At 39.9% G+C, this 18,671-nt stretch overlaps 1 long non-coding RNA gene across 2 annotated transcripts in view; it reads left to right on the top strand.

Annotated features, from left to right (window-relative positions):
• LOC108407302 (uncharacterized) overlaps nucleotides 1-18,671 on the top strand; it is a 93,558-nt gene that overhangs the window by 15,751 nt on the left and 59,136 nt on the right. Inside the window, exon 3 of one of the 2 annotated variants that reach the window (XR_005054189.2) lies at nucleotides 2,713-2,920. The exons of the other annotated variant lie outside the window; for it this stretch is intronic. This is a non-coding gene — a long non-coding RNA (uncharacterized lncRNA). The remainder of the gene's footprint in view (nucleotides 1-2,712; nucleotides 2,921-18,671) is intronic. 2 annotated transcript variants of the gene reach the window in all.

The raw sequence follows: 18,671 nt of genomic DNA, 5'->3' as shown, positions 1-18,671 counted from the left end.
AGCGTTCGGGTCCCTCCTGGCCGCGGCTTGTATCTTACCCCCTTCGTGTGATGCTGAGTTCTCGCAGATGTACATGTATCCTGGCTGTTGTACTGCATCCACTGGTGTCTCTTTTAGGAATAGTTGTATTTATTGTGTTTTCATAAATATATATGTTTTGGGGAGGAGATTTCCTCTGAACTACTCACGCCGCCATCTTCGCATGATCCCTCAAACTTAATTCTTTCAGCTGTCAAATTCATCTTGCGTTCCAATTTACAGTTACTATTGCACTAGTATATAGTAAATGCTGCTTTGTACTGCTTTGATCTGATTGTTTGATTTTGTAAAAGAGGATTTCCAAGTTTTCTTGATAATGACTCAGGCATCCCATTTCAGGGCTAGGCAAGATTGGCACATAGGAATCATAGATCTGTTCTGCCCCATGCACTGAATCTATAGAGGGAAAGAAAAAAGGCACTTCCGGTATCCAGGAACAGGTCTCCCAACATGGTCTCAGGCATGCTACTTTAAGCTGGACTATCACTAACAACTAGGCCTTGTTCTAGAATGCCAACACCAGACAAGGTCACTCTGAGATTGGAATGGGAGGAGAAGATAATAAGCTCACTGTGCAACCCATGCAACACCAAAGGCCTCCCTCTCTCAGCTAAAATGAAAGATTGCTACTCAGTTAACCAAGTTTAGCTTTAACCTTATCTGGCTTGCCCTCCCTCTAGGTAGAATTCATTGAGACACCCAATCATAGAATTGCCTTGCTTCTGGTAGCTCTAATCTAGAGGAATGTCCTTAGACCCTTCTGGGCATCATCAGCTGTAGTTCCACGGCTGGGTCTCTTGAGAGAGGAGAGGCTCCCAGTGGGAAGGTGGGATTACAACACTGGACAGGTTGTCAGAAAACAACAGTTTCTCTATTCTTCTGCATTTTCTCACTTCTGTTTTTATTTTAATTTCCTTGTTTATTTATCAGGACTTTTTCCCCCCCTTTCCCTTTTGGTTTTTCATTAACGAAAGCCAGGCTCCTAAAAGAAAGGACAGGGGTCGAAATAGAAATCTGGAATGGGAGATTTATAGGTTTGTATACAAGAACCCATCATTGCAGTTGTGGTTGGCTTCATGCCAAGAAAGAAATGTATAATAAATCATAAGAGACTAAATGAATGCGAAAGCCTTTGGAAATAATCAGAAAAGATTAAGTTCTCAAAAACTGACAGTAGAAAGTAAGTAGTTACCTCTGAATGATGTTTATAGGGATTAAGAATATTTGGAAGGCATTAATTAGAAGGAAGTCTCTCTTGATTCAGCCTAAATTGCAACTCAGCATTTGGGATGTCATAGCAATTTGAATACATTCGTTCTTTGAAGTGATTTTTGATTATGCAGTCGTAGAAGGCTTTTAAACACTTGTTACCATACATTACATAGGCGCTTCTGTCCTCAGTTTCTTCAGAACAAAATTACATTTCATTTCTCATCTTTTTCATCATACTAAGACTAAAGTACATTTTGTCACATTGTGCATAATGTACAAGTCTATCAGATGATGCATTTGTTAAATAGTTGAACTTTGCCATCTCAACGGATTAGAGCAGTGGCTCCTCAGTTTTTAAGGATGAAGATTTCATGTACCTGTCAAAATAGTTCTGCCCCCTTCACCTTTGCCTCCAAGAAAATAGCTACCATATTCTCTTTTTCTGTTACAGTGTCATGCAGCTTCTTTTAATCCAGTATTATCTTAAGGAGTTTTTCTTTTGTTAATAACTGTAAAAACTTCTGCATATATTAAAAAATATTAGCACATATTGTTCACCACTTAGCAGAGTAGTGTACTTGTGGGTTGACAAACTCTTTGTAAGAACTGATTAGTATCTATGGTACTCAGATTGGGAACTACTGGTTTAGAGCTTGACAAGGCAAAATTTTCACCTCCTTGCTTTTGCTGATTTAATTTCCAGAGTAGTTTACTGGACTCTGCCTGCAAATCTGACTATGTAATTTTAGGTGGTCGGTTAACTAAAATGGCAGTAGTATGGAACAATATTATTGGCCACCCTCCTATTTTTGATGTTTGTTGTGGGAGGTAGGTATGGGAAGGCTGGCCCAGACGGTCACCAATCAATGGGAAATGATGAAGGTCAGGTACTGTGTGTTTTGAGCTGCAGCAGGGCATTTCTTCCCCAAGAGAAAAGGAGTTGAAAAGAGCAGGGTTGGAGAGCCAAGTAAAATGATGTGGATGGTCAGTTGGAGTTTAAACATTGACAAAAGCGCAAACAGATCCCAAGGTCGAGTCAATGGCAGGATTGCTGGGACAAATGTTCAAGAGTTGAGTTTGCAAAGGATTGGGGTAGAAGCAGGAGCAGGTATGATACTGCTTTTCATTCATCTGCTTTTTAAGTCGATCCGGATTTGGTTGTTTGTTTTTAATGATTGGCAAAAGCCTGATTGGCTTACTGTGAAATGTTTTCCATTTGCTTTCCCAAAGTATACTTCTCAACTCTGATTAGAAACTAGGTTAGTTTGTTTTCCTTTTTATAAGTGAAAGCCGTAACACTGGTTTGATCCTGTCAGAGGAAGCAGGATAATAGGCGTTTGGACTGGAAAATCCATCTCCTGATCCCCAATTCTCAAACCTACACTTTACACAATTTTTCTAATACAAATTAAATAGTTTATCTTTTCTTACACCCTCTCCTATGGGTTTTCTTTCCCACAGGAAAACAATCTGTTTTCTAGCTACATGCTGTTCAAACATCTGCATGTAGTGGTCGTGCGGATATGTGATGGTGGACTTCAGGGGATTCTTTGTAAATCTGCGATCACTACTCTGATCCTTCTTTTCTGGTGTGGAAGCTGAGACTGGTTCAGATGAGTTCACTGGGCTGGATCAGGAATGAGGACCATTTCTCTCCCACAACTGTGAGGTATTGTGCCAATAGATGAATATCAAACCATCTGAATGTCAAAGGGCAAACCTAGAGGAGTGTGAGTGTAAGTGGGACGTTAGAGCAAGAAGGCCTACGTTAAGTGATGTTAAATCGAATTCTACACTGCATTCCTATGATAATGTCAGGTGTGACTCTTCTGGATGGGGATAGGTTATGCCCTCTTTTCCAGACTTATTTGATCATTAACACAGAGCACAGTTCCACGGAAGATGATACGGAGAATGCTGCCATAACACAAATAAAATGTAAAACATAAGTTCCACTAGCAGGGCAGTCATGTTATTTTTTAATGTGGAGAAGTAGAATTGCTTTGAAATGAGCAGAGCAAAAATTATATAATTTAATTTGTTAATGTCTGTGAGGTGATATGGCACATCAATATAACATACTAAAACTGAGATGGTTGGATTTTGCACCGTTTCAGTAAATTTCAGATAATAGGGAACTGGTGTGGTGGCCACAGTTGAAACGGAGACACACTTTGGCCACCCTGGACATCATGACGTGGTCCCTATTCGTGTAAATAGAAACTCAAATCTAATTTCAAGCAAAGCCTTAGTAATAGTGGTGAGAGTCCAGTAAAATTCACTTCTTAGATTCAAATTAGTTCCTTCCTCGAAGTACAACAAAACATTATTTTAAATGCCCAAAGTGTTCTTTTTTGTACTCAAATATCTCTCAGTGATTGTGTTTTTCTAGCACAAAGACAAATGTGTTTACATTGAAACATACTGCTTGAAAGTCCTATTTACATCACTCACACCAGTAGGTCTGGACGCACTTTTCCCTATGAGAACGTACAAATGTCACAGTCTTCTTTACTTCTCTCTAGTCATCTTTCAAGGACAAAATTCCTCTTAATTAAGATTTTAACTTGTGAAGTGGAATGTTTCATGATCCGAATTAATGTCAGTCAGTATGCGTTAGTATGCTGAGACATCTGTTCAGAACAAAGGTCACCCTCCTGTCCAGTGAATTTACACTGCTAGGTATGTATGGCTTCTACTTTCTCTTTCTCATGAAATCATAGTTACCTGCAGGCAACCTTACCAGTGGAGAGTACCAGTTTGCGTCTTTCCGCATTGTTTTCTTTTTTTTAAAAAAAATTCTATTAAGGTATTACTGATGTACCCTCTTACGAAGGTTTCACATGAAAGAACAATGTGGTTACTACATTCACCCATATTATCAAGTCCCCACCCATACCCCGATACAGTCACTGTCCATCAGTGTAGTAAGGTGCCACAGATTCACTGTTTGCCTTCTCTGTGCTACACTGTTTTCCCGGTGACCCCCCACACCATGTGTACTAAACATAATATCCCTCAATCCCCATGTCCCTCCCTCCCGACCCGCCCTCCCACACCCCTCCCCTTTGGTAACCACTAGTCCCTTCTTGGAGTCTCTGAGTCCGCTGCTGTTTTGTTCCTTCAGTTTTGTTTCATTGTTATACTCCACAAATGAGGGAAATCATTTGGCACTTGTCTTTCTTCGCCTGGCTTATTTCACTGAGCTTAATATCCTCCAGCTCCATCCATGTTACTGCAAATGGTAAGATTTGTTTCTTTCTCATGGCTGAATGGTATTCCATTGTGTATGTGTACCACACCTTCTTTATCCATTCATCTGCTGATGGACACTTAGGTTGCTTCCATTTCTTGACTATTGTACACAGTGCTGCGATAAACATAGGGGTGCATATGTCTTTTTGAATCTGAGAAGTTGTATTCTTTGGGTAAATTCCAAGGAGTGGGATTACCTCTACTCAGATGGTATTTCCATTTTTAGTTTTTTGAGGATCCTCCCTATTGCTTTCCACAATGGTTGAACTAGCTTACATTCCCACCAGCAGTGTAGGAGGATTCCCCTTTCTCCGCATCCTGGCCAGCATTTGTTGTTCTTAGTCTTTTTGATGCTGGCCATCCTTAGTGGTGTGAGGTGATATCTCATTGTGGTTTTAATTTGCATTTCCCTGATGATTAGTGATGTGGAGCATCTTTTCCTGTGTCTGTTGGCCATCTGAATTTCTTCTTTGGAGAACTGTCTCTTCATATCCTCTGCCATTTTTTGATCGGGTTATTTGCTTTTTGGGTGTTGAGGTGTGTGAGTTCTTTATGTATTTTGGATGTTAACCCTTTGTTGGATATGTCATTTACAAATATAGTCTCCCATACTGTAGAATGCCTTTTTGTTCTGTTGATGGTATCCTTGGTGGTACAGGAACTTTTTATTTTTATTTTGATGTAGTCCATGAGTGCATTTTTGCCTTTGTTTCCCTTGCCCAGGGAGATATGTTCATGAAGAAGTCACTCATGTTTATGTCCATGAGATTTTTGCCTATGTTTTTTTCTTAGAGTTTTATGGTGTCATGACTTACATTCAGGTCTTTGATCCGTTTTGAGTTTTCTTTTGTGTATGGGGTTAAACAATAATCCAGTTTCATTCTCTTGCACGTAGCTGTCCAGTTTTGCCAACACCAGCTTTAGAAGAGGCTGTCATTTCCCCATTGTATGTCCATGGCTCCTTTATCATATATTAATTGACCATATATGCTTGGGTTTATATCAGGGCTCTCTAGTCTGTACCACTGGTCAATGGGTCTGTTCTTGTGCCAGTACCAAATTGTCTTGATTACTGTGGCTTTGTAGTAGAGCTTGAAGTTGGGGAGCAAAATCCCCCCAGCTTTATTCTTCCTTCTCAGGCAGGATTGCTTTGGCTCTTCAGGGTCTTTTGTGAGTCCATATGAATTTTAGAACGATTTTCTCTAGTTCGTTGAAGAATGCTGTTGGTATTTTGACAGGAATTGCATTGAATCTGTAGATTGCTTTAAGCAGGATGGCCATTTTGACAATATTAATTCTTCCTATCCATGAGCACGGGATGTTTCCACTTATTGGTATCTTCTTTAACTTCTCTCATGAGTGTCTTGGAGTTTTCAGAGTATAGGTCTTTCACTTCCTTGGTTCGGTTTATTCCTAGGTATTTTATTCTTTTTGATGCAACCGTGAATGGAATTGTTCTCCTGATTTCTCTTCCTGCTAGCTCATTGTTAGTGTATAGAAATAGCACAGATTTCTGCATATTAATTTTGTATCCTGCAAGTTTGCTGAATTCAGATATTAGATCTAGTAGTTTTGGAGTGGATTCCTTAGGGTTTTTTATGTACAATATCATGTCATCTGCAAACAGGGACAGTTTAACGTCTTTCTTGCCAATCTGGATGCCTTTTATTTCTTTGTATTGTCTGATTGCTGTGGCCAGGACCACCAGTACTATTTTGCATAAAACTGGGGAGAGTGGGCATCCTTGTCTTGTTCCCGATCTTAAAGGAAAAGCTTTCAGTTTCTCGCTGTTCAGTATGATGTTGGCTGTGGGTTTGTCACATATGGCCTTTATTATGTTGAGGTACTTGCCCTCTCTGCCCATTTTGTTGAGAGTTTTTATCACGAATGGATGTTGAATTTTGTCAAATGCTTTTTCAGCGTCTATGGAGATGATCATGTGGTTTTGTTCCTTCTTTTTTTTTATGTGGTGGATGATGTTGATGGATTTTCGAATGTTGTATAATCCTTGCGTCCCTGGAACAAATCGTATTTGATCATGATGGATGGTCTTTTTGATGTATTTTTGAATTTGGTTTGCTAATATTTTCTTGAGTATTTTTGCATCTATGTCCCATCAGGGATATTGGTCTGTAACTTTCATTTTTTATGGTGTCTTTGCCTGGTTTTTGTATTTGAGTGATGCTGGCCTCATAGAATGAGTTTGGAAGTGTTCCCTCTTCTTCTACTCTTTGGAAAACTTTAAGGAGGATGGATATTAGGTCTTACCTAAATGTTTGATAAAATTCAACAGTGAAGCCATCTCGACCAGGGGGGGTTTTGTTCTTAGGTAGTTTTTTGATTACCAGTTCAGTTTTGTCACTGGTAATTGGTATGTTCAGATTTACTGTTTTTTCCTGGGTCATCCTTGGATGGTTGTATTTTTCTAGAAAGTTGTCCATTTCTTCTAGGTTATCCAGTTTGTTAGCATATAGTTTTTCATAGTATTCTCTAATACTTCTTTGTATTTCTGTGGTGTCCATAGTGATTTTTCCTTTCTCATTTCTGATTCTGTTTGTGTGAGTAGACTCTTTTTCTTGCTAAGTCTGGCTAGGGCTTTATCTATTTTGTTTATTTTCTCAAAGAACCAGCTTTTGCTTTCATTGATTCTTTCTATTGTTTTATTCCTCTCAATTTTATTTATTTCTGCTCTATTCTTTATTACATCGCTCTTTCTACTGACTTTGGGCCTCATTTGTTCTTTTTCAAGTTTCGTTAATTGAGAGTTCAGACTGCTCATATGGGATCGTACTTCTTTTCTGAAGTAGGCCTACATTGCAATATACTTTCCTCTTAGCACGGCCTTCTCTGTGTCCCACAGATTTTGCGGTGTTGAATTATTTTTGTCATTTGTCTGCCTATATTATTGCTGGTTCTCTGTTTTTATTTGGTCATTGATCCATTGGTTATTTAGGAGCAGGTTGTGAAGCCTCCATGTGTTTGTGGGCTTTTTCGTTTTCTTTGGGTAATTTATTTTTAGTTTTATACCTTTGTGGTCTTGAGAAACGGGTTGGTACAGTTTCAGTGTTTTTGAATTTACTGAGGCTCTTTTTGTGGCCTAGTATATGATCTGTTCTTGAAAATGCTCCATGTGCACTTGAGAAGAATGTGTATTCTGCTGCTTCTGGGTGTAGAGTTCTGTAGATGTCTGTTAGGTCCAGCTGTTCTAATGTGTTGTACTGTGCCTCTGTGTCCTTAGGTATTTTCTGTCTGGTGGATCTGTCCTTCAGAGAGAGTGGCGTGTTGAAGTCTAGAATGAAAACATTGCATTCTATTTCCCCTTTTAATTCAGTTAGTATTTGTTTCACATGTGTAGGTGCTCCTGTGTTGGGAAGCATAGATATTTATAATGGTTATATCTTCTTGTTGGATTGATCCTTTTATTGCTATATAATGTCCTTCTTTGTCTCTTGTGACTTTCTTTGTTTTGAAGTCTATTTTGTCTGATATAAGCACTGCAACTCCTGCTTTTTTCTCCCTATTGTTTGCATGAAGTATCTTTTTCCATCCCTTCACTTTTAGTCTGTGTGTGTCTTTGGGTTTAAAGTGAGTCTCTTTTAGGTAGCATGTAGATGGGTCTTGTTTTTTTATTCATCTGCATTGTTTTCTTAGTTTTTTGCAGAATGGAAGAAGAGCTAGCAAGTACAAATAGCTCAGTATTAATGAACTTTCTTTGAACAGGTCCGTTATCTGGGGGTCTATGGCCAGCCTCACAAGAAGGTCGAAGATCTGCTGCAAACCCAGTTTGATTTGAGGTGTTGCTGATAAGGGGCTGTACCTATTCCTTCCAGTGCTCAGCACAGTACCAGCAGTTCGTCTGTTGTGCAGTTTATTCCTTTGGCTCTTGAAAATTTCAATCTCTCAAAAGATCTTTACTAAAATGGAAATACACCATGCAGGGGGTATGTGGTAAGGTTTCTTATCATCTAATAATTTAAATTATTTGGGCTTGACTCTCTTTGCAAGTAGGGTCCAGAGCAGGGATGCATCCCGGTATTGTGGGACCTTAATTTACACAGTTTAGAGGAGGGCTCTTTAAGAAAAAGAGTAAACATTTACCAATACAAATTAGGTAAAGGGTCTTGGAAGGGATTCAGGCACGTTGGGAGCCCTAAAGCTTCATTACTCTCATGGAACATCCACCTCTGCTCTAGAGTAGTGATTATGAAACTTCAGGGTACAGTAGAAGCATGTGAGTGGTTCCTTCTAAGTATAACTTCACGATTCACTTTCAGTAGATCTGAGTTGGAGCCCTGGAACCTTGTAGCCCAGGAGAGTCTAATGTATATACTATATGCCATACATTGAGAAACATTGTCCAGAAAAGTAGAACACAGAGTAGGCACTTGAGGGAAGGAGTAGGACCTCGCTGTCCAGGGAAGTGAGAAAGTAAGAAGAAACCCAAATGAAGCCCTACATAAGACGGTGGTAATTACAGCTGTCAGGCTCCAGAGTCACCTCCACCGTCACCATCACCACATATGTCCCCTTCATGTCTTGATCTCCTCTGAACTCTATATACAGATTCCCTTAGATAGCCACAGAAGTGAATGTAAGCCAGAAAACGTCTCAATTTAGTGAATTTACTTACTGCATTTATTTATTTATTTTGAGTATCTAGGAAAAGTAATGAGAAATGTAAGTTTTCCTCAATAAAAAGTGTTTTTATTATAGTAACGAGGACCTGTATGCTGTTATATGGTATATGCTTTCCTTGGAAGGTTTCAGGAAGGGTAGATGAAGGCTCTGACTTTACTCTCTGCAGTGAGACAGCACATGGGCAATGTGCCTGACTTGTGGCCCAAGATACTCTCCCATTCTTGGAAAACTGAATCAACTGGGCTCTTAGGAAAGTTTCCCTAACATTTGGGGATAGCAGGAGTTTTATAGTTCTTTGCCCTGGATTAAAACTACTAAAAGTAAGATGGATATATGGGTGGGCATATGTTAAAACAATGTAAGAAGATGTAAATTGTAGACTGTAGGTGGCTATATGGGCAATTAAAAAAAGTTGGAGCATGCCTTCTAAACAGTAAATACTTCATATGCATTATCTTATTTATGTGCTATAGGTATTAATAGTCTCATGTTACAGATGTGGAAATTAAACCTCAGAGAAACCTTCCTAAATCCAGATAGCTAGAACATAGTTGAACTATGATGGGAACTCAAGTTTGTCTTAACTCCCCAAGTTCACCATAGGTGAAAGTGCTTGCTCCTGTTGCCGTTTTTATACCCCCAGGACCTGAACTTCTCACAGTTGGAGAATGATAAGGATAAGCTGATCATTTGTTTGACTGGGTTTATAGTGAGAGCCACATATGATAAGAAACATTGTAGTGCCTGGACTCTTACTATCATATATTACTCTTTTTTTTTTTGTAGATAATTATTTTTTATTGAAGGGTAGTTGACACACAGTATTACATTAGTTTCAGGTGTACAACACAGTGATTCAGCATTTATATACATGATAATTCTAGCTACCAGCTCATATATTACTCTTATACACAAATCTGAGCTGCATGCTGCATGCCAAAGACTCATTATAATTAGCCAGGGTTCTCCAGAGAAACAACCAAAAGGGTGAGTGTGTGTGTGTGTGTGTGTGTGTGTGTGTGTGTGTGTGTGTGTGAAGATTTACTATAAGGTATTGGCTCACGTGCTTATGGAGGCTGGCAGGTCTAAATTCAACAGTGTGGGCTGGCAGGCTGTTGATCCATGAGAGCTGATGATGCAGAAAAAGTCCAAAAGCAATCTTCTGGAGAATTCCCTCTTGCTCAGGGAGGCTGGTCTTTTGTTCTGTTCAGGCCTTCAAGTGATTGGATAAGGCCCTCTCTGGTTATGGAGGACAATTTACTCAGAATTCACTGATTTAAATGTTAATGTCATCCAAAAGCACCCTCCACATTGGCATAAAATTAGACCAGCTGTGGGTGGGGCAGCAGGCCTCCCAAAGCATCCATTGGAGTCAGGTCCCTGGCATATAAAAGCTTTCTACAGTTGGCAGAGACCATCTGCTCCTGGTTCTGGACATTGAGAAACCACCCAGCAAAAGTAGGTCCCAAACTCCTGAGTGATTTTTTTGTCCCTGAGGTCACTATAGTAAGCACTGGCATGCTTCCCAGCAGTCACAGTGCTGAGGTACTCATACTTTTTCCTAACTCCTGTTTTTCTCCCTACCCAAGTATGATTTATCCTGCCTATCCATAGAATATCATTTTGTTTTCACATTTGTTGTGTCGTTTATCACACTGTATGCTCTAATGCAGGTGGTTGGTTCTAAGCATATTATCCTCCTTTCCCTCCCCCACCATCCCCATGAGCCACTGATTTATAAGCCACTTGAGAGCAGGTTTATGTGTTACTTTTCTCTTTGTCCCTCACTGTATCTAGCCATGGGCTATACTCATAGTCGGTGCTCAAAGGACATTGGTTAGAATTACTTGGAACATATTTGTGGGGCTCCAACACAATGCTGACCATTGCCTACTCGAAACAAATTGGAAAGGAAAGATAGGCTTAGCAGTGAACCACATCTGGCTTTTTCTATCTTGTTCCTGTAGCTCCCCCTAGTGGGAAGGTAGCAAAATCTCTTGGCTACAGGATTAGTTGTACCATCACAGCCAGAAACAGCAGAAACCATCAAAGGAAACACAAACCTTTTGCAGGAATGAGATATTTTTAATTTTTTTTTTTTTTTTTACTATTGTTAGCTTTATACCTGGGCCGTAAGGTTCTAGGAGGTCTATTCAGCGTCTGTGAGAAGCATCTTGGACTATTTGCAGGGGGAGATTTAATCAGAGAATATTGTTATAGACCATGGCATTCCTTACAGGCTGGGAGCCAGGCATAGTGGTAAGAAAAGAGCTATTTGGCTACTTCTTAGAACTTAAGTGGGATGAGCAACAAACATTTTTCCCCATGTGTCTGAGCTCCATCCTGCATTGCAGCCCAGCTGGGGAACAACGAAGTTGCGGCGGTACGCCTCTGGCCCTGCACGTCTCCCGCCTTTCCCCGCAGGCCTCGGCAGTACCTTCTGCTTTGGTCCTGACAGGTAGAGGTCAGTTTGTTGCAGTCTGCCTGACTGATTTATGCTGCTTAAAAACCCTTTAAGCTTATGCTTCTGGTAGTCTATACTTCAGATGAAAGACAGTATTTTTGATTTTTACATTTCTCTGTAGAAGTCATAGCCTCTTTTCTTTAATCCCAATGTTTTGAGTGGCTGTCTGGGTGTTCTGTATGCATGTTTAATGACGCCTACTCCTAGGATTTTGAATTTGTTCTTAACTGAGCTATATCTGTTCTTTTATGGAATTTTAGAAATATTAAAAATAATGTAATAAGCCTTTGGGATGCCTGCTTCGAAGAGGTTGATCGTAACAGTTCCTTTGTTTTTTAACCGACTGATGCACAGAACTGCACATTCCCCAAACCTACTATATATAGAGTAAAAATCTTCAAATGGAAAAATTTTTCTTCACTGTGAGGAAAATAATTTGACCACTGACCCATACCAGTGAATGTGATGCCCCTTAGCTTTCCTGAGGTTATGTATACCTGTTGTCTATCCAGCTTCATAAACTGTGGAATAGGCTTCCTGGAGGCAAAAATGGGAGAGTGAACTTTACAGCGTGAATTGGCCCGAGCTACAAATTTGATGTAGTGTTTGCTGGAATTGACAGCAAAAGGCAACATTAATCCACAGACTAGTGCAGTAGTGGTTTGATTTCATCCCTTTGCAACTACGTGACTTGGAATATATTTGTGTTTCCATCTTATTTCAGTGCCTTTGAGCAGACAACATGGCACCTTTTGAGACATGACGTAGGTTTGAAGCGATTACAATCTATACCTACCTGTGCAGTGTTGTTCATGAGAGAAGCAGTTCAAGGTTAGGATTTTAGTTTCAGTACCTGAAAGCAAAACACAGTATCATGTGGTAGGGACAAAGGCTTGCCATGTATGCTTGGCCCAGTTAACCAGGACTTTGGTGTTTGTTTCCTCTAGTTGTGTTCTAGTTGTCAGGGGCTCTTCTGTGCTCTTGGACAAGCTATGCGATTTAATTTTGTACTCCTAGATTAATGATGTGGGAGTTGACTGCACATTGCTAAATGTACCTGGGAGTTAAATATGTGTTCTCCTTTTCATTTAATCTAGTGATTTCACATTTGGTTGCCATGACATAATTAGAAATGGAATTTCTCTGGTTGGCGGTGAGCACAACCAACAGTTTAAAAATTTTGTTCCAGATTATTACACCCATGTATTTATTGGAGAAAAACAATACAAAAATGGAAGTGGTAACTTTTTTTTCACGAAAAACCCCACAATTGGCTAAATCTTTGATCCTGAAGCTTTTTTTGAGAACCATGGAGGAGTAAGGAGTACTTACTCTTTGCTCCTCTATGCACATATCATTGGTTCCAGTGCCCGTCTGTGATAAACACTTGACATTTTTCTTGTGTGTACACTTTTCAGCATGTTGACAACTGGTTTTAGGAAAGAATACATAGGAGCCTATGTACAGTTCTTAGTTTGTGTTAACGACTAAGCTATCACCACACCGTTATTTTGTCAAGTTGTGTTTGAGGGGCCCGCTGAGTTCTCTTGCATTAGACGGGGGTGGGGGCGGGTGCTTTCTGGCCTGATGTCAATTAGTACCTGTCAGAGAAGACAAGTCTGTTGGCCTGGATACTTACTCCATGTTTGGACGAGTGGTACGTTAGTCTTTGTCTAATTGACAGCTGTCTACAGCACATAGCCTATAGGTGACAGAGTAAATTGAAGACTGAAAAATGCTACCTGAAAACTAATAGCTAATACGAAGTGATAGTGTAGGGGAAACAATAAATTTTCCTTCTACCCTGCTACGTTCTTGGCTCAGAGCCCCTGTTATTATAGGGCAGATTAACCCGGAAAATGTGAACGAAGTTTAATAACATGTATGCCTCCCATGTATATGGGAGATGCCCAGGAAAACTGAGTAAGTCCCCCAGATGCCTCAAGTTACCACCTTAGATACCATCTCCAGCTAAAGACAAAAGATGCTGGGAATGGGGAGCCGGGTGTGGAAGGTTACCAGGAAAAGCACAGTAAACAAGGGTAGGGTTGTTACACAGATTGAAGCCAGTGCCTCCTCCACTGATAAGAGTTTCTAAAGATTGGTCCATCTTCCTCTTCCTGCAGCTGAGAGGGAAACACCTTTACAAGTGGAGATTTTCCGTGTAAACGTAAATGTCCCTCACAAGAGGGTAACTTCTACTTAGTTTTCAGAGCTTCTCCCGTGTCTGCTGCTGCTTAAAAATAATGGGCTCGGTATAATCCTTATGCCAAAAAGACACATTTTGGGATGGCCTATTCTGCTCCCCTTTAGCAGATAGAGTCATAGTGCTTGTCTTGTCTGTATGGCTGTTGGGGGGTGGGGTAGGAGGATGATTCCTTTTGATACAGACTTTAAGGGACGATGATTGCTCTGGGAGGAGTTTGGGCAGGTCTGGATCACGGTCGGTGTAGGGGAGCATCGGACTGCATGCTAATTAAATACCTCTGTTTATCTCAGCTAAGGTCCTTAAATTTTGGACGAGCAAGGAATTATCCTTAGAAATGTGTCTTAACTTGATTCCTCTTCCTGGATCTTCTGAAAAGAATTGCCTGGCTTTTTCCTCACTTCCAGATGTTTCCTCGTATGTCACTCTTACACTGAGTCTCTGGAGAGCATGCTGTTTCAGTTTTTAACTTGCCCCACCCCTGACACACACACACTTTTCATATTCCTTTCCCTGCTTTATTTTTGTCTTCTTAGCACTGACAAATCTAAAACTCTAGAGAATGAGAGATCTCTGATAGCAAACGAACTTACTATGTTTTTACAGATGCTAGCCAGATAAAGACTGAGTACTGGGACAGGAAGTTTCTACTTCAGCAGCAGCAAGGCCAGTTCACAGAAACAATCTGTCCACCAGGCTCAAGAAACAGGGCACAATTATAAGGAATCTCAAGGAAAGAAAGTTGTCTGAATTTACATTGGCTGCAAATAAGGAAGGTGGGCTAATGTGAAGTAGGGAAAGTCCAGGGACAGGTGTTTAGTCCGCAGAGGAGGCTCATAGATTGGTTGTTGATTCTGGTTAGACACTGTTCACTCACGAGGGAGATGTGGTGGTTCTGTGGACCTTCTGGATGATTGTTAAAATGACTTCATCCAGGAATGTGGAGTTCCTGGTTAGCTAGGGTACTAGGGTACGCGGCTGTTGACTGATGACCTTCTCTTGCCTCTCTCCCTCATTCATTCTCTGGCTATTATGTCACTTGCTTTAGGACATTTCAGTAGTTCCCTTTATTAGTATGTACCACTGCGTAGAATATAAGGTATTTTGTTTGTTTGTTTGTTTGTTTGTTTGTGTATTAGCTGTATCCCCAACTAGAATGTAAGTTGTGTGAGAGTAAGGACTTTGGTCTGTCCCGTTCGTTCATTGTTGTAGTCCTGGTACCTTGAATGGCACATTAACCATGTAAAAGTTGTTGAGTGGATAAATGGGCAAAACAGGAAGAAGGCACTAGGAAGGCACTGATGCCAGGGTCCAGAGGTTATTTTTGCTTTCAAAATTTGACCCAAATGCCTCAGTCATTACTTTTCATTAGGATAGAGGTGATTTAAGGAATATCATACCTCCTCTTGAATGGAAAGGACCACCCACAGTCAAAGAGAGCTGTCTACCTTTAGATGGAGGGGGCTTCGGTCAGTTGGGTTAGCAAAGAAGGAGAAAGGATGTAATAAATCATTAGGGATGCCAAAGAGCATGTTGGTTGGGGGTATTATGTAATATCCCAGTCACTGAGTTAGAAGTGGAGGCAGGAAAAAGGGTTAGCATGGCAATGAGGGAGGGGAGGAAGATGGAAGGGAAAGAGGTATAAAATACACAGTAAATCAATTTGGTCATAAAAACAAGGTTTTTCAAGTAAATTGATTTTCATATTTTTAACCATTCGTTCTGTTACTGGGAGATGTTAAAAGACTTACTTTAAATCTCAACACAGTTCAGGAACTCCTGTGCTTGCAATGAATTTTATTACTGGCCAGGGTGCTGTAAATGAAAATTAAGTTACGCTGGATTTTACCAATCAAACGATAAGTCGTTCCTAGCCAAGGATCTGTTTCTGTTTTATTTATTTTACTTTTTTGGAAATGACCGCAAGTACCACACTTAATAAACTAAGATGATAGATCCATACAGGAGAGCAGCGTATGCCACCCCAAATATGCCTTTTTGGCATAAGAATGATTTTGAGGTGATTATTTTGAGGAACAGCAGACTTAGGAGAATTCTGAAAACAGAATAACTTACCCTTCTGTAAGGGAACTTTACATTTATAAAGGAAATTTGTATTTGTAAAGGTGTCTCTTTTTCTGTACCAGGAAAAGGATGACCACAAATCTCTAGAAATCTCTAGAAACTCTGTCTATGGAGAAGACATCCCTTTAAATCTGCATAACAAACTTCCCTCGTGTTTGCTTACCTTACTTTTCCTTGTCACCTTCCCTTAACTTGCCTCCCCCCCACATCCTTTTTCCTCTGTTTTAGCAGGACACGGTATATAAATTAAAATTCTGAACCACTTCTTTGAGTTATTCACTGTCCCTGTTTTTGTCCAATGTACATCTGAGATACACAAGTTAATAAACTTGTGTTTGTTTTTCACTTGTAATTTGTCTTTTGTGACAAGGGCCCCAGCTCAGACGTGGAGCAGTAAAGGGAAGATTTTTTTTTTTTTTCTCTCCTACATCTACATGCTACAAAGATTTTCAAAGTATATGGAAGGGCCAGAAAAAGTTTCCTTTCCTCTAGATTCTTTGGCTGGTCAAATAATTAAGTTGATGTAAGACAGATTAACAGAAAAATGCATTTTTTACAAACATAGTCTCATGAAAATACGTGACCCAAAGGCCAACCAAGTAATTGAGGCTTATATAACATCCCGAGCTAAGGAAAAGGGTAGGGGGGGTCCGGTGATAGAAAAAGAAGGAAGGCCATTGGCAGGGAGGTGAAGTTGATGTTTGGAAAATAAAGATTGCCCTGTTATGCAGGTAAGTTTCTTAGGTAAAAAAGTATCTCTAGTAACAGCTCTTCTCCCCATACAGGCCCCCTTTCCAGTGTATATGTAAGTAGTTGAAGGGGAGGTGAAGAGCTTCTTCTGAATCTGCAGCTTCTTCAAAACACACTAAAAGTAAACCTATGCCAAAGAGGCATGTTTTGGGGTGACAGGTTCTGCTCCTCTTCAGTACGTAAATTGGTTAGTCAGGATAATAGAGAAAATTGTGCTTTAGTAATACAATTATAGTTCTTAGCTTACTTTCATAATTCCCATTTCATTTTCACAGAAAAACAAATTAGAACTGGAAATAATACCTTCATTAGAATAGGCTCATTCTGATTTCTGTCCTTCCTGCGGAGATTTTCCCAGGCATTTTTTTTTTTCACATGTTAATAACAGCTTTATTCAAACACTGAACAGCCCAGATATCCATCCATTTTTTTTTTTTTTGAGAGGGCATCTCTCATATTTATTGATCAAATGGTTGTTAACAACAATAAAATTCAGTATAGGGGGGTCAATGCTCAATGTAAAATCATTAATCCATCTCAAGTCTAATTCTCGTCAGTCTCCAATCTTCTGAAGCATAACGAACAAGTTCTTACATGGTGAACGAATTCTTACATAGTGAATAAATTCTTACATGGTGAACAGTACAAGGGCATTCATCACAGAAACTTTCAGTTTTGATTACGCATTATGACCTATAAACAATCAGGTCAAATTTGAATATTCGTTTGATTTTTCTACTTGATTTATATGTTGATCCCACATTTCTCCCTTTATTATTATTATTATTATTATTATTTTTATTTTTAATAAAATGCTGAAGTGGTAGGTAGATGCAAGATAAAGGTAGAAAACATAGTTTAGTGCTGTAAGAGGGCAAATGTAGATGATCAGATGATCAGGTGTGTGCCTATGGACTAAGTATTAATCCAGGCTAGACAAGGGCAGCAAAACTTATCCATGGATGCAGAAGATTTCTCTCAAAGCAGGGGGTTGAGGTTCTGAGCCTCACCTCTGTTGATCCCCAAATTCTCACCTGATGGCCCCCCTGCTACTGTGTCTGTCTTAGGTTGTTCCTCCCTTGAGGAATCTTACCCGTCTCTGGCTAACCAGTCATCTTCCAGGGCCATACAGGGAAATGTAAAGTGGTAAGTGAGAGAGAAGCCATATTGTTTGAAAAGGTTAGCTTTTTACTTCTTTGCAGATTTATGCCCTGTGGCTTCTATGCCCAGCACTTGTCTCGAGGTAGCTTTACCACCTGGAGGAATTATGATACTCGGTAAATTCGATATGAGGCACGAATTCGATTTAAGGGTTGTAATTAGGAAGAAAGAAGAAAAGCTACAGATGTAGCATATGGAAGGCAACATGGGAGGATTGATTATTTCTTTGACATATCTTCTTGTAGAGTACCTTAAGTATGTATAGGTTTTAAACTACTAACTAATTTGCACACATATATTAACATAATAGGAATACGGTGACATAAACAAAGCAAATCTATAATTACCATCCATCTCCAGTGAAGCCAAGAAAACCATTTAGGCACCCTAGGCATTTGTGAAAATTTGTCTATGATATGATGGATATTGTCCAACTGTACTTGAACAGTCTGAGAGAAATCAGACAAATTAAAGCAGCCCATTTCTGGGATCTGTTCACATCCCATATGTTCTTTTAACCGTAGATAGTCTATAGTCATAAGATTTTGGAGTGCTACGCCTTGCACCCCTCCCAACTCCTGGTTGAGTTCCAACAGTACAGATCCGGTAAAATTCGTTGTCTCACTGTATGCACATGCCAGCCTAGACCCCAGGCATTTTTAAGGAGTGTTTTGTGGGGTCCGTAGGGCCACTTGATGACATCTTACGAAACGATCGTGGAGGTATCTGCTTTTTTTGCTAATGCAAGTTGCCATGTAGCAAACAATTTCTCACCCCTTCTGCTGCCTTCAGACAAAAAGGCTGAGTCGAGCTGCCATCTCATCAGTACCAGATGTTTCATTCATATCCTGATGCTATGTA

The sequence above is a fragment of the Manis javanica genome, chromosome X (assembly GCF_040802235.1).
Source record: "Manis javanica isolate MJ-LG chromosome X, MJ_LKY, whole genome shotgun sequence".
In the NCBI taxonomy this organism is placed as follows: domain Eukaryota; kingdom Metazoa; phylum Chordata; class Mammalia; order Pholidota; family Manidae; genus Manis; species Manis javanica.
Note: the sequence above shows the minus strand (reverse complement) of the source record. Positions and strands in the feature narration are given on the sequence as shown.